Below are 15,037 nucleotides of genomic sequence, written 5' to 3'. Positions count from 1 at the left end.
ATACACGCGACCTCTGGTCACGAGCCGCCGGCGCGCGCGCGTCGCCCGGCTGTCTAGGTGTCTGCCCCTCCCCCCCCTTTCCTCACTCTGCCGCCGAGCTGGCGGTGCCCGCGTGTCCACCTGCCGGCCGGGCCTCCCCCACTCGCGACCTGTGCCGCCGAGCCGCCGGCGCGCGCGCATCGCCCGGCTGTCAGGGAGTCTGCCCCTCCCCCCCTCCTTCCCTAACTCGGCCGCAGAGCCGCCAGGAGCCGCGGGTCGACGAGCCCGACGGGGCTCTATCCCCTCCCCCCACTTCCCTAACTCTGTCGACGAGCTGCGGGTGCCCGCGGGGCCACCTGCGACCGGGGCTCTCCCACTCGCGACCTCGCCCGCCGAGCCGCCAGCGCGCGCCCGTCGCCCGGCTGTCAGGCTGTCTGCCCCTCCCCCGCTCCTCCCCTCACTCTGCCGCCCAGCTGGGGTTGCCCGCGGGCACCTGCCGGCCGGGCCTCTCCCACTGGCGACCTCGCCCGCCCAGCCGCCAGCGCGCGCCCGTCGCCCGCCTGGCAGTTCCCGCGGGTCGACCAGCCGGACGGGGCTCTATCCCCTCCCCCCCTTCCCTAACCCTGCCGACGAGCTGCGGGTGCCCGAGTGTCCACCTGCCGGCCGGGCCTCCCCCACTCGCGACCTGTGCCGCCGAGCCGCCGGCGCGCGCGCATCGCCCGGCTGTCAGGGAGTCTGCCCCTCCCCCCCTCCTTCCCCAACTCGGCCGCAGAGCCGCCAGGAGCCGCGGGTCGACGAGCCCGACGGGGCTCTATCCCCTCCCCCCACTTCCCTGACTCTGCCGCCGAGCCGGCGGTGCCCGCGTGTCCACCTGCCGGCCGGGCCTCTCGCACTCGCGATCTCTGGTGACGAGACGCCAGCGCGCGCGCGTCGCCCGCCTGGCTTGGAATCCGCCCCTCCCCCTCCTTCCCTCACTCTGCCGCCGAGCTGGCGCTGCCCGCGGGTCCACCTGCCGGCCGTTGCTCCCCTACACGCGACCTCTGGTCACGAGCCGCCGGCGCGCGCGCGTCGCCCGGCTGTCTAGGTGTCTGCCCCTCCCCCCCTTTCCTCACTCTGCCGCCGAGCTGGCGGTGCCCGCGTGTCCACCTGCCGGCCGGGCCTCTCCCACTGGCGACCTCGCCCGCCCAGCCGCCAGCGCGCGCCCGTCGCCCGCCTGGCAGTGCCCGCGGGTCGACCAGCCGGACGGGGCTCTATCCCCTCCCCCCCTTCCCTAACCCTGCCGACGAGCTGCGGGTGCCCGCGTGTCCACCTGCCGGCCGGGCCTCTCGCACTCGCGACCTCTGGTGACGAGCCGCCAGCGCGCGCGCATCGCCCGGCTGTCGAGGTGTCTGCCCCGCCCCCCCTTTCCTCACTCTGCCGCCGAGCTGGCGGTGCCCGCGTGTCCACCTGCCGGCCGGGCCTCCCCCACTCGCGACCTGTGCCGCCGAGCCGCCGGCGCGCGCGCATCGCCCGGCTGTCAGGGAGTCTGCCCCTCCCCCCCTCCTTCCCCAACTCGGCCGCAGAGCCGCCAGGAGCCGCGGGTCGACGAGCCCGACGGGGCTCTATCCCCTCCCCCCACTTCCCTAGCTCTGTCGACGAGCTGCGGGTGCCCGCGGGTCCACCTGCGACCGGGGCTCTCCCACTCGCGACCTCGCCCGCCGAGCCGCCAGCGCGCGCCCGTCGCCCGGCTGTCAGGCTGTCTGCCCCTCCCCCGCTCCTCCCCTCACTCTGCCGCCCAGCTGGCGTTGCCCGCGGGCACCTGCCGGCCGGGCCTCTCCCACTGGCGACCTCGCCCGCCCAGCCGCCAGCGCGCGCCCGTCGCCCGCCTGGCAGTGCCCGCGGGTCGACCAGCCGGACGGGGCTCTATCCCCTCCCCCCCTTCCCTAACCCTGCCGACGAGCTGCGGGTGCCCGCGTGTCCACCTGCCGGCCTGGCCTCTCGCACTCGCGACCTCTGGTGACGAGCCGCCAGCGCGCGCGCGTCGCCCGGCTGTCGAGGTGTCTGCCCCGCCCCCCCTTTCCTCACGCTGCCGCCGAGCTGGCGGTGCCCGCGTGTCCACCTGCCGGCCGGGCCTCCCCCACTCGCGACCTGTGCCGCCGAGCCGCCGGCGCGCGCGCATCGCCCGGCTGTCAGGGAGTCTGCCCCTCCCCCCCTCCTTCCCTAACTCGGCCGCAGAGCCGCCAGGAGCCGCGGGTCGACGAGCCCGACGGGGCTCTATCCCCTCCCCCCACTTCCCTGACTCTGCCGCCGAGCTGGCGGTGCCCGCGTGTCCACCTGCCGGCCGGGCCTCTCGCACTCGCGACCTCTGGTGACGAGCCGCCAGCGCGCGCGCGTCGCCCGGCTGTCGAGGTGTCTGCCCCGCCCCCCCTTTCCTCACTCTGCCGCCGAGCTGGCGGTGCCCGCGTGTCCACCTGCCGGCCGGGCCTCCCCCACTCGCGACCTGTGCCGCCGAGCCGCCGGCGCGCGCGCATCGCCCGGCTGTCAGGGAGTCTGCCCCTCCCCCCCTCCTTCCCTAACTCGGCCGCAGAGCCGCCAGGAGCCGCGGGTCGACGAGCCCGACGGGGCTCTATCCCCTCCCCCCACTTCCCTGACTCTGCCGCCGAGCCGGCGGTGCCCGCGTGTCCACCTGCCGGCCGGGCCTCTCGCACTCGCGATCTCTGGTGACGAGACGCCAGCGCGCGCGCGTCGCCCGCCTGGCTTGGAATCCGCCCCTCCCCCTCCTTCCTTCACTCTGCCGCCGAGCTGGCAGTGCCCGCGGGTCCACCTGCCGGCCGGGCCTGTCGCACTCGCGACCTCTGGTCACGAGCCGCCAATGCGCGCGCGTCGCCCGGCTGTCGAGGTGTCTGCCCCGCTCCCCCTTTCCTCACTCTGCCGCCGAGCTGGCGGTGCCCGCGTGTCCACCTGCCGGCCGGGCCTCCCCCACTCGCGACCTGTGCCGCCGAGCCGCCGGCGCGCGCGCATCGCCCGGCTGTCAGGGAGTCTGCCCCTCCCCCCCGCCTTCCCCAACTCGGCCGCAGAGCCGCCAGGAGCCGCGGGTCGACGAGCCCGACGGGGCTCTATCCCCTCCCCCCACTTCCCTGACTCTGCCGCCGAGCCGGCGGTGCCCCCGTGTCCACCTGCCGGCCGGGCCTCTCGCACTCGCGACCTCTGGTGACGAGCCGCCAGCGCGCGCGCGTCGCCCGGCTGTCGAGGTGTCTGCCCCGCCCCCCCTTTCCTCACTCTGCCGCCGAGCTGGCGGTGCCCGCGTGTCCACCTGCCGGCCGGGCCTCCCCCACTCGCGACCTGTGCCGCCGAGCCGCCGGCGCGCGCGCATCGCCCGGCTGTCAGGGAGTCTGCCCCTCCCCCCCTCCTTCCCCAACTCGGCCGCAGAGCCGCCAGGAGCCGCGGGTCGACGAGCCCGACGGGGCTCTATCCCCTCCCCCCACTTCCCTGACTCTGCCGCCGAGCCGGCGGTGCCCGCGTGTCCACCTGCCGGCCGGGCCTCTCGCACTCGCGATCTCTGGTGACGAGACGCCAGCGCGCGCGCGTCGCCCGCCTGGCTTGGAATCCGCCCCTCCCCCTCCTTCCCTCACTCTGCCGCCGAGCTGGCGGTGCCCGCGGGTCCACCTGCCGGCCGGTGCTCCCCTACACGCGACCTCTGGTCACGAGCCGCCGGCGCGCGCGCGTCGCCCGGCTGTCTAGGTGTCTGCCCCTCCCCCCCCTTTCCTCACTCTGCCGCCGAGCTGGCGGTGCCCGCGTGTCCACCTGCCGGCCGGGCCTCCCCCACTCGCGACCTGTGCCGCCGAGCCGCCGGCGCGCGCGCATCGCCCGGCTGTCAGGGAGTCTGCCCCTCCCCCCCTCCTTCCCTAACTCGGCCGCAGAGCCGCCAGGAGCCGCGGGTCGACGAGCCCGACGGGGCTCTATCCCCTCCCCCCACTTCCCTAACTCTGTCGACGAGCTGCGGGTGCCCGCGGGGCCACCTGCGACCGGGGCTCTCCCACTCGCGACCTCGCCCGCCGAGCCGCCAGCGCGCGCCCGTCGCCCGGCTGTCAGGCTGTCTGCCCCTCCCCCGCTCCTCCCCTCACTCTGCCGCCCAGCTGGCGTTGCCCGCGGGCACCTGCCGGCCGGGCCTCTCCCACTGGCGACCTCGCCCGCCCAGCCGCCAGCGCGCGCCCGTCGCCCGCCTGGCAGTGCCCGCGGGTCGACCAGCCGGACGGGGCTCTATCCCCTCCCCCCCTTCCCTAACCCTGCCGACGAGCTGCGGGTGCCCGCGTGTCCACCTGCCGGCCTGGCCTCTCGCACTCCCGACCTCTGGTGACGAGCCGCCAGCGCGCGCGCGTCGCCCGGCTGTCGAGGTGTCTGCCCCGCCCCCCCTTTCCTCACTCTGCCGCCGAGCTGGCGGTGCCCGCGTGTCCACCTGCCGGCCGGGCCTCCCCCACTCGCGACCTGTGCCGCCGAGCCGCCGGCGCGCGCGCATCGCCCGGCTGTCAGGGAGTCTGCCCCTCCCCCCCTCCTTCCCCAACTCGGCCGCAGAGCCGCCAGGAGCCGCGGGTCGACGAGCCCGACGGGGCTCTATCCCCTCCCCCCACTTCCCTGACTCTGCCGCCGAGCCGGCGGTGCCCGCGTGTCCACCTGCCGGCCGGGCCTCTCGCACTCGCGATCTCTGGTGACGAGACGCCAGCGCGCGCGCGTCGCCCGCCTGGCTTGGAATCCGCCCCTCCCCCTCCTTCCCTCACTCTGCCGCCGAGCTGGCGGTGCCCGCGGGTCCACCTGACGGCCGGTGCTCCCCTACACGCGACCTCTGGTCACGAGCCGCCAGCGCGCGCGCGTCGCCCGGCTGTCTAGGTGTCTGCCCCTCCCCCCCCTTTCCTCACTCTGCCGCCGAGCTGGCGGTGCCCGCGTGTCCACCTGCCGGCCGGGCCTCCCCCACTCGCGACCTGTGCCGCCGAGCCGCCGGCGCGCGCGCATCGCCCGGCTATCAGGGAGTCTGCCCCTCCCCCCCTCCTTCCCTCTCTGGGCCGCAGAGCGGCCAGCGCCCGCGGGTCGAGCACCCGGACGGACCTCTCCCACTCGCGACCTCTGCCCCCGAGCTGCCGTGTTGATCCCGCTCGACCTCACCCGAGTGGTCTCTCGGCTCGCCCTGCCTTCCGGAGTTGATCTGGTCTGGGCGGACCGAGCCGCCAGATCGACCCGTTCTCTTCCGTTTGCGTTTTCTTTTTCAGGTGCGTCGGGTTTGTTGGTTGCGGTTATGTGAGGGACGAGTGCGTGCTTTTGCTCTTGAGGCGCTGCAATGTGAACGCGTCGTTTCAAATCCAAGTGTCTTCATTTGTGCCGTTGCTCAACGTTGCTTTTGCCGAAAGAGCCGTCGTCCGGGTCACAAAAGGGCTTTCTCCTGGCGTGCCCAAAGATGATGACGAGGACACGGACGGGGATGCTGGCGAGTTGTTGTTCTGGGGCGTGTGCTCACACCGTCTGACGTGGGCCTGCGATCCCCCTCGGATGGGAGTGCATTCCGCTGCTCCGTGGGTGGGGAGTCAAGAATCCTTCCCGTCCCGTCCGTCCGTGCGTCCGTCATCCCTCGCCCAGGGACGTTCTCGAGAAGTGTTGGCGGATCCCGTTCTCCTGTCTGCGCCGTTGACTGAGTGGAGAAACGCGAACTAGGATGGGCTCCGTCTGGCAACGAGTCCCCGTCGGTCGCCCACTAAGCTCCTATGCTGGGGCTGGCTCACTGGATAGCTGGTTGGGGGTCGGGCGCTTTTTCAGAGGGTCTTGGGGCGGGGCGACCACGGATGGAGCCGGCCCGGGCCGGCTAACTCTTGAAAGCCTTGAGGCTGTGGAAGGAGGCAGTGTGGGTGGGGCACCTTGGGACAGAGGTCAAGGGGGCGGGGATGGGTAGCCACTTCGGCTTTTCGGTTTGGGTGGGAAATCTTGACGAAACTTAACTGGATTCCAGAAAACGGGCATTGGATCCCAAGGGAATCGACTTCCTTCTCTCTGGCCTGGTCACTTCGCATGGGGGAATCTTAGTTCTCCCGCCAAAGATGTTGAAACCAAGACGTGACAGGTCACGCGGGTCCAGTCGCTCCAGTGAGGTTCAGGGGCAGAACACAAGGGTCAAAGTTCGCCTCGTGACAACGAAACCCTGCGCACCCACCCCACTCCTCCGCCACGCCCCCCCCCCCCCCCGCGCCGGCCAAATCGGAACACTCCCTTGTCTGCCCAAGACAGGTGCTGGCTGGTGGTGGCTGAGGTGAGGGGGGCAGACTCCCGTTGCACGGGAGTGAGCTTGATCCCGGAGGTGATGAGCTCAGAAAACACAAGCAAATATTCAGAAGAATATCCGTGCACGTTGTCCTTTGCTGACTGTGGCTTTCTGTCTCTGCCTGCACCACCTACACACGCTGCCCACGCCCCCAACGCGTACACACACAGCGCACGCACTCCCCCACGGCCCTACGCAGCACCCGCACACACGCCGGCCACACCCACTCACACACACACACAGCGTTGTCCTTGGACTGGCTCTCTCTGCCTGCCCCCCCACACACCCACGTGGCGCACAGACACACCACCACCCCGACACTGGCCCCCTACACACACGGCCCTATGCGCCACCGCACACAGGCACACACCCCGCAGGCACACTCCCACCCCCCCCGACCCCCCCCCACTATGTTGTCCTTGGCCTGGCTGTGTGTGCCCCTGCCTCTGCCTCTGCCCCTCCCCCCACTCACAACTACGTGGGACCTGCACACAGCACAGACACCCCCCCACACACACACTGCCCTCCCCCACACGGTCCTATGGGCCACCGCACACACGCACACACCCGGCACCCACACTCCTTCTCACCCCCGCCCTTCCCCCACACACTATGTCGTCCTTGGCCTGGCTGTGTGTCTCTCTGCCCGCCCCCCCTTAACAACCACGTGGCACCCGCACACAGCACAGACACACCCCCACCCATCCCCGCCCCTCCCCCTCCACACACTATGTTGTCCTTGGCCTGGCTGTGTGTCTCTCTGCCCGCCGCCCCCCTCACACCCACGTGGCACCCGCACACAGCAGAGACACACACCCCTACACACACACTGCCCCCCGCGCGCGGTCCTAGGCGCCTCCGCACAACACGCACACACCCCGCACGCACACTCCCCACCCCGCACCCCGAACCCGCCCACCCACACTACGTTGTCCTTGGCCTGGCTGTCTCTCTCTGCCTCTGTCACTGCCCGCCCCTCCCACACCCGCACCCACAGGCGCACACACCCCCGTGGCATTCGCACACAGCACAGACACAATACCCCCCCCCACTGCCCCCCTACACACACGGTCCTATGTGCCATCGCACACACCCCGCACCCACACTCCCACCCCCCGCCCCGCCCCCCCCACACTATGTTGTCCTTGGCCTGGCTGTGTCTCTTTGCCTCTGCCTCTGCCCCTCCCCCCACTCACACCTCCGTGGGACCTGCACACAGCACAGACACCCCCCACACACACACACACTGCCCCCACCACGGTCCTATGGGCCACCGCACACACCCCGCACCCACACTCCCACCCCCCCGCCCCCTCCCCCACACACGACGTTGTCCTTGGCCTGGCTGTCTCTCTCTGCCGCTGTCACTGCCCGCTCCCCTCCCCCACACCCGCACCCACAGGCGCACACACCCACGTGGCACCCGCACACAGCACAGACACAACACCCCCCACACACTGCCCGCCCCCCCGCACGGTCCTAGGCGCCTCCGCACACACCCTGCACGCACACTCCCACCCCGCACCCCGACCCCGCCCACACACACTACGTTGCCCTTGGCCTGGCTGTCTCTCTCTGCCTCTGTCACTGCCCGCCCCCCCCACACCCGGACACACCCCCGTGGCATTCGCACACAGCACAGACACAACACCCCACACACGGTCCTATGCGCCGTCGCACACACGCAACACCCCACACACGGTCCGATGCGCCATCGCACACACGCACACACCCCGCACGCACACTCGCACCCCCCACCCCGACCCTCCCCCAAACTACGTTGTCCTTGGCCTGGCTGTGTCTCTCTGCCTCTGCCTCTGCCCCTCCCCCCACTCACACCTCCGTGGGACCTGCACACAGCACAGACACCCCCCCACACACACACACTGCCCCCCCCACGGTCCTATGGGCCACCGCACACACGCACACACCCCACACCCACACTCCCACCCCCCGCCCCCTCCCCCACACACTACGTTGTCCTTGGCCTGGCTGTCTCTCTCTGCCGCTGTCACTGCCCGCTCCCCTCCCCCACACCCGCACCCACAGGCGCACACACCCACGTGGCACCCGCACACAGCACAGACACACCACCCCCCAACACACTGCCCGCCCCCACGCACAGTCCTAGGCGCCATCGCACACACGCACACACCCCGCACGCACACTCGCACCTCCCACCCCGACCCTCCCCCAAACTATGTTGTCCTTGGCCTGGCTGTGTCTCTCTGCCTCTGCCTCTGCCCCTCCCCTCACTCACACTTACGTGGGACCTGCACACAGCACAGACCCACACCCCCACACACACACTGCCCCCCCCACGGTCCTATGGGGCACCGCACACACGCACACACCCCGCACCCACACTCCCACCCACCCCCCGCCCCCTCCGCCACACAGTACGTTGTCCTTGGCCCGGGTGTGTGTGTCTCTCTGCCCGCCCCCCCCCCCCCGCTTAACAACCACGTGGCACCCGCACACAGCACAGACACCCCCCCACACACCCACTTGCCCCCCACACACTGCCCTCCTTCACACACGGTCCTGTGCGCCATCCCCCCCACGCACACACCACGCACGCACGCACCCACCCACCCCCGCCCCTCCCCCCACACACATTATGTTGTCCTTGACCTGGCTGTGTGTCTCCCTGCCTCTGCCTCTGCCCGCCTCCCCTCACACCCGCACCCACAGGCGCACACACCCACGTGGAACCCACACACGGCACAGACACGCCCCCCACACACACTGTGTGGTGTCCCTGTCCCTCACTTTCTCCTTCCCTTCTTCATCGTCCCTCTGCCCCTTCCTCCCCACCTCCAGATTCACAGGACAGGGTGCCTCTAAGGTGCCTCTGCCTGTTAATACACCCTTGACAGGAAGATTTCTACAGTCTGACCCGTCACGCCTGTCACCTGGGGGGGGGGGGCGGGGCGGGTGCGTGGTCAAGCATCCTTGGTATGCTAGGTAGAGCTTTCTCTGTGGAAGGTGGAAGCAAACGCTGTGTGCCACTTGGGGCATACCTTCCACGGTCCCTAGTGGTTGACACGCCACCCACTTCACTGAGCAAATCCTAGGAGCCTTCACCGAATCTCTTGCAAAATTCTTCAGAACTGTCAGTCTTCCAGTCACCCCCCATCATCATCAGGCGACGTGTAGAGGACCGATGGAAAAACGGGAGGATTGACTTCTTCCATGGGATCGGATGACCTGAGGAGTAGGATGCTCAAATGGATGCCTGACTTCTTGACGAAAATACGTTGGGGCGGGGAGGGGCAGGACGGTCCACTTAGGAGGTCGGGTTGAACGTGTACACATACGACATGTACATCATACAATCCACAAGCACCTACTAGGCAGCACAGGAAATGTAGGCTTCCTACTTTGGATTCACCTCTGAGGGAAAAGAATCTGAAAACCCGAAACGAGCACGACTTTGTAAACCCACTCTATACTTCATTTCTGCCATAAGGGTGGTGTCATCTGCATAGCTGAGGGGATTGCTATTTCTCCCAGCCATTTTGATTCCAGCTTGTGCTTCATCCAGCCCAGCGTGTCTCGTGATGCTGTACTCGGCATATAAGTTAAATAAGCAGGGTGATGATAGAGAGCCTTGATGGACTCCTTACCCTATTTGGAACCAGCCTGTTGTGTTCCATGTCTAGTTCTTACCTGTTGCTTCCTGACCTGCAGAAATACAGATTTCTCACTACTTTTGTTGTTGTTGTTGTGAATTCCCTAACCTGAGTGAAAAGCGCGAGAGACAGAGAGAAGAGGGGGAGGGACAGGCAGACAGGCAGGGGGGAAAAATAATCATAATCATAAAAAAAAAAAAAAAAAGGACCTTACCGTTAACTCTGTTGCTTTCCAGATCCAAAGAGACCACAAAGGACCGGAAAGGACACAATGTTTAAAATGGGAATTGGAAAAGACGGACATCCACTTGGTCGCTTCAAACAATAATGCCCCTGTCAGCAGAATAGAATCGTTTCTCTTTTTCTCTCTACCTGGTCCTTCCAGACTTCAGAAACTCTCAGTGAGGATTCTTCTCTCCTTGGCGAGAGAGTGATTTCCATACGTTCCTTAGGGGCCCAGAGGATGTTTCTGTGAAACGGAGATATCCACTTCTGGATGGGAGATTCCTGGGCCACGTGTGTTTGGTCCTTTGCCTGTGGTGCTTCCCCCGAAAGTGGGACTGGATCCTGAAGTTTTCTGAGTTGCCTCCGATATCGGAAGCTCTGTCAGAGGGGACAACCCTCTCTGGGGGGACATTTGCCACCATCTCTTGCCCTTCTGACGGAGAACTCAAAAGGCCCTGTGCCTGAAGCTCTGCAGATGGAAGCTAGAGTGAAGGAGGAAACAGACAGAGCTAGACTCCATCTTAGGCCAGGCTGCGAACATGAGGCTACACGCACGGTCACCCTCCCAATGGACTCTGAACTTTGTGCCCGGTGTCTATAGAAGGGGCATACCAATGGAAAACCGGACACGCACACACACACACGCAGGCGCCCGCCCGCCCGCGCGCGCGCGCGCACACACACACACACACCCGGATAAAACAGCCTTTGGGGCTTGTACTTGGACTCTCCGTGGCCTAAAAGAATATGCTAAGTATCTCTGTCACAGAACAAAGCCATCAGTTCCATTATGTGTATCAGGATATGACCACAGGCCTGTGAATAAATGTCCACTGTGTATCTCGTCTTATAACACATGAATGATGGGGTTATCGGGATTGTCTTTACCCTTCCTTTGTTTAGGTAAGTCTCAAGGAATTTGGGGTGGTGGGTTCAGACACATACCCCTGAGGTATAAAAGATTTTCACGAATGCTGGTCGGGGTCCTTGGCTAAGAGAAGACTCTGCCTTGGGCCCGCTGGTGTAAGAAACTGCACTCCACTACCTGCATGGTCCTTCTGAGTGAGTTTGTTTCCCAGAACGCGTGGCTACAACAAGAGGACTCGGTGAACATTTCCAACAGAGCTTCCTTGGTGGCTCACACGGTCAAGAGTCTGCCTGCGATGCAGGAGACCCGGGTTCCATCCCCGGGCCAGGAAGGTCTCCTGGAGAAGGGCATGGCAACCCGCTCCAGGACCCGACCCTGACATCTAGAAATCTCCTTGACTGACTCCCCCTGCACCGACTGGTTTCGAATCCGCTCCAGGGATGAACCTGTGTGTTTCCTTGGTTTCCCTACAAGTGCCTCTGAGGAAATACCTGATTGCTTGCACCCCAGGCCTGCTTTCCCAAACCCGTCCATCGACATCACAGCCTCCTGAGAGGAGATATGAGAACTGGTTCACTGAACGGAGGATCTGTGCTCAGAGACTCTTTTCCATGACAGGGAGGCCCGTACTAACTAACCTATTTGGTCCCTCCCTCCTTCCCTCGTTCCTTCCTCCTTTCATTCTGGATTTTCTTTTCTTTTTCTTTCTTTCATTCTTTCTTTCTCTCTCTCTCTCCCCCTCCCTCCCTCCCTGTCTGTCTGTCTGTCTTCCTTTCTTTCTTTCTCTCTCTGTCTCTCTCTCTTTCTTTCTTTCCTTCTCTTTCTTTCTCTCTCTCTCTTTCTTTCTCTCCTTCCTTTTTCTCTTTTTCTCTCACGCACACGTGCCTTCTCTCACGGACACGCGCACATGCACGCATTCACACACACACACAGTCACCAGCTCAGCTTTTCATGGGTTCCAGGCAAGTGTCAGAGGAGGGAACGCCTGGGGTCCGGAGTAGGCCGCCGCCCCCACCCCACCCCACGCACGCACCCCTCCGTGCCCTATGGAGTGTTTTGGATTCAAGTGACTTAAGAACCGGCCAGCGCCAGCGGAACGCTCTGCCCCTCCCTCCTTTTCTGTCTCTCTGAAGGCAGGCAGGAAGGAAAAACGCCTCCCACGGAGGAAGATGTCAAGAGATGATGGCTGCTTCGACGCACGTCCGTGATCCTCACATGCATTAGCGGGGTTTCCTGGGTTACGAAAAGGAGGAGACTCCTTTGGCCTGACCCAAGGCGAGTTTGTCCCTCAGCCTCCCTCCCCACCCCACCCCCAGGCCCATTCCTCCGCGCGGTGCCGAAGGGGCAGCCTCAAGGTGGAGAAATGGGGGTGGGGTCGGGGCGGATCACCATTCAATAGGGAGAAGATCGAGGCAAAGTCCAAAGGCTCTTCCTTGACTGGAAAGCGTTCTGCATTTGAATGAAGCTATCCCACGAGGGGCCCTGCAGGGGGAGGGGAAGGGGAAGGGGAAGGGGGAGGGGGAGGGGGAGGGTGGAGGGTGGCGGTGGGGGTGGGGCCCACAGACAATAGCCCCGGCCAGCGGCCGGCCTTGCCTGGCTGAGGAAGCCCTCTGGCGGCGGCGGGGCCACGCCCCCGACTCCTGCAACTCGATCCCTTCAAGGAAACTTCTGCGGTGATTCCTGTCCAGGGGAATCATCAAAGTTGGCCTGTTTCTGAAAAAGGCCCGAGTCACAGCTGTGACAGATTCTCTGGCTCTCTTGACACATGGATTGACCTGCACCCTCCCACCCTGGCAGATCCTTTGGACACGCCTGAAGAGGTCTTTGGCCTCCGTCAGAAAACAAGCCAAGATAGACACACAAATACGTGCTCGTCTAGTCTTGTTGAACAGGCCGAAAACGATGCATGGCCTTGGATTGGAGAGAAATCTGCTCCTCTCACACGCCCGAAGGCAGGAAGTTCTCAGCGGGACAGAACCTGCCTTCACGTCTCAGCGGGACCACCGGGGACGGTCGCCTGGCCCTCACGCGCCCCCAACCCCTAGACCAGCTGCCCCGACTCCTCTCCCCACCCCCCACCACCCCAGCGCCCAGCCACCGAGGGGGGCCCGGGGAGGGATGGAGGTCTCAGCCGCGGTTCGGAGAGGTCACTTGTGAAACCGCCCTAGCTAGGCCGAGACGCCTAGGAGTAATTTTGTAAAACGTGAAAGATAACACAAAATGGACTGATGACTCTGAGAGAAGAATTGTAATTGGAGGAAATTTCAGGACTGGCTCTGATAGTGCATCCATGAAAAAGTAAAACTCATCCAGAGAGTAGAAAAGTGGTTACTAGGACTATGGGGAGAGGTTGGTAAAAGGGAACAAATGTTCAGCTATAAGATGAATAGAGTCTGAGGATCTAATGTAAAACATGGCACTCTTTTTGACATGTTTTGTATAAATGAAATCTTATGAAGATAAAAATCTAAGTAGGAAAGATGGAGGGAAGAAAAAAAAACAGAAAGTGAAATATGTGAGGTGATATTAATTAACTGGATGAGGAATCCTTTCACATCGTAAACACGTGAAATCACCACAGTTATATTTCAATTTCTTGCAATTTTGTATGTCAATTGTACCTCAAAAAAGTTGAAATTTTAAAAAAGATATTACAAGATCTATGAAAAACCGTGAAGATTGTGTCTGGCTTGATAACATTGAGAACCTAGAACTCAGGCGATCCAAAACGTCCCCCTGCCGAGGAGAGTGTTTGTGTCATCGATTACTCAATTCCGAATTATCATATGCTCCAGAATTGTCGGTTGGATGCAAGATTTCAAAGCAGCCACATGCTGGAAAACTTAGTTTTAATGAGTTTAGTTCTATTGTCTCAAAGTGGAGCGCTCTATTTAAAGATGATACTTTACGTGGACTTCCTTGATGTTTCGGACGTTGGATCGGAGACGGATGTAGTGAGATATCATGAAGTAATTCCCTGTTTTTCTGTTTATAATTTCCGCGACATGATCCTTCTAGTTAGTAAGAAGCATTTGTGTTGCCTTGAAGAGAATTAGATTATTATCATAATAATGGAAAGGGAAAGTAGTAGGTTTATGCTTGGCCCTCTTATATTTAAAATATACCTTTTTGGCTAGAGTGTGAGGCACAGGAGATCTAGATCCTGCAATCGAGGAATGAATCTGTGCCCTTTGCAATGGAAGCAAACTGTCTTAATCCCTGGAACCCTAAGGAAGTTCCTCAAAAGAGACGGTTTGCGACTAGGTCAGAAATGATAGTCTTCAAAGGCAATCCCTTTAACTTCAAAGGAACAAAATTTACTGACTGAAGAAAAGCCTCTGGGTAATAAGAATGAGGAGTCTCTGACCTATGAGCGGCACATCAATACTCCTATTGCCGGCAACAGGAGTAAAGAGGACATCCCATGACACAGAATGACCTGTCCCAGGAGAGAAGCCCAGGTTCATTCTGCCTGAGAGGAGAAGGCGGGCCGAGTGATGGTCTGGGAAGGGTTTAGAGACTCAGGGTGAGGGCACATGGCTACGCTTGCTGATGAGGGGTCAGATTCCCGATGAGATGAGACGACACGGCTCACCAGCATGGTGGGGCCGTCAAGAACCCCCTCGAATCTTGCAGACCCTCTGCGACCAATGAGAGAGAGCCAGGCACCACTGCTCAGGGGGCACAGCTTCTGCTCTGCTCTTGGCAGGTCCCGGTCACCTGCCACCTTCCTGTCTCCAGCAGAGGTAAAGTAAGGCCCAAATGCCGCCTGAGGATCTTTGAGCTCAGAACGGAAACTCCCTTTTTTTCAGTGGCCTGGAGTGTCGTAAGCAATCCAAAGGTGAGCGGAATTAACTGCAAGTAGTCAGAATAATGGTGAGAACAAAAGGAAATGGCAAGTCATTGTTAACAATCTATGTTGGACTTAAAGTTTTGTGAAGAGAGAGACGGAACCTAGCTTCAGAAGGGGAGGGAGGTCCCGCAAGGTCGAATGAGGCCCACTGGTGGCTGGGGACTCATCTGGAGGAACTTCTCTGAAGAAGGGCCCGG

The sequence above is a fragment of the Giraffa tippelskirchi genome, chromosome 8 (assembly GCF_054371585.1).
Source record: "Giraffa tippelskirchi isolate mGirTip1 chromosome 8, T2T-mGirTip1v1.2.pri, whole genome shotgun sequence".
NCBI lineage: Eukaryota > Metazoa > Chordata > Mammalia > Artiodactyla > Giraffidae > Giraffa > Giraffa tippelskirchi.
The sequence above is the reverse complement of the archived record's forward strand: the minus strand, read 5'-3'. Positions refer to the sequence as shown.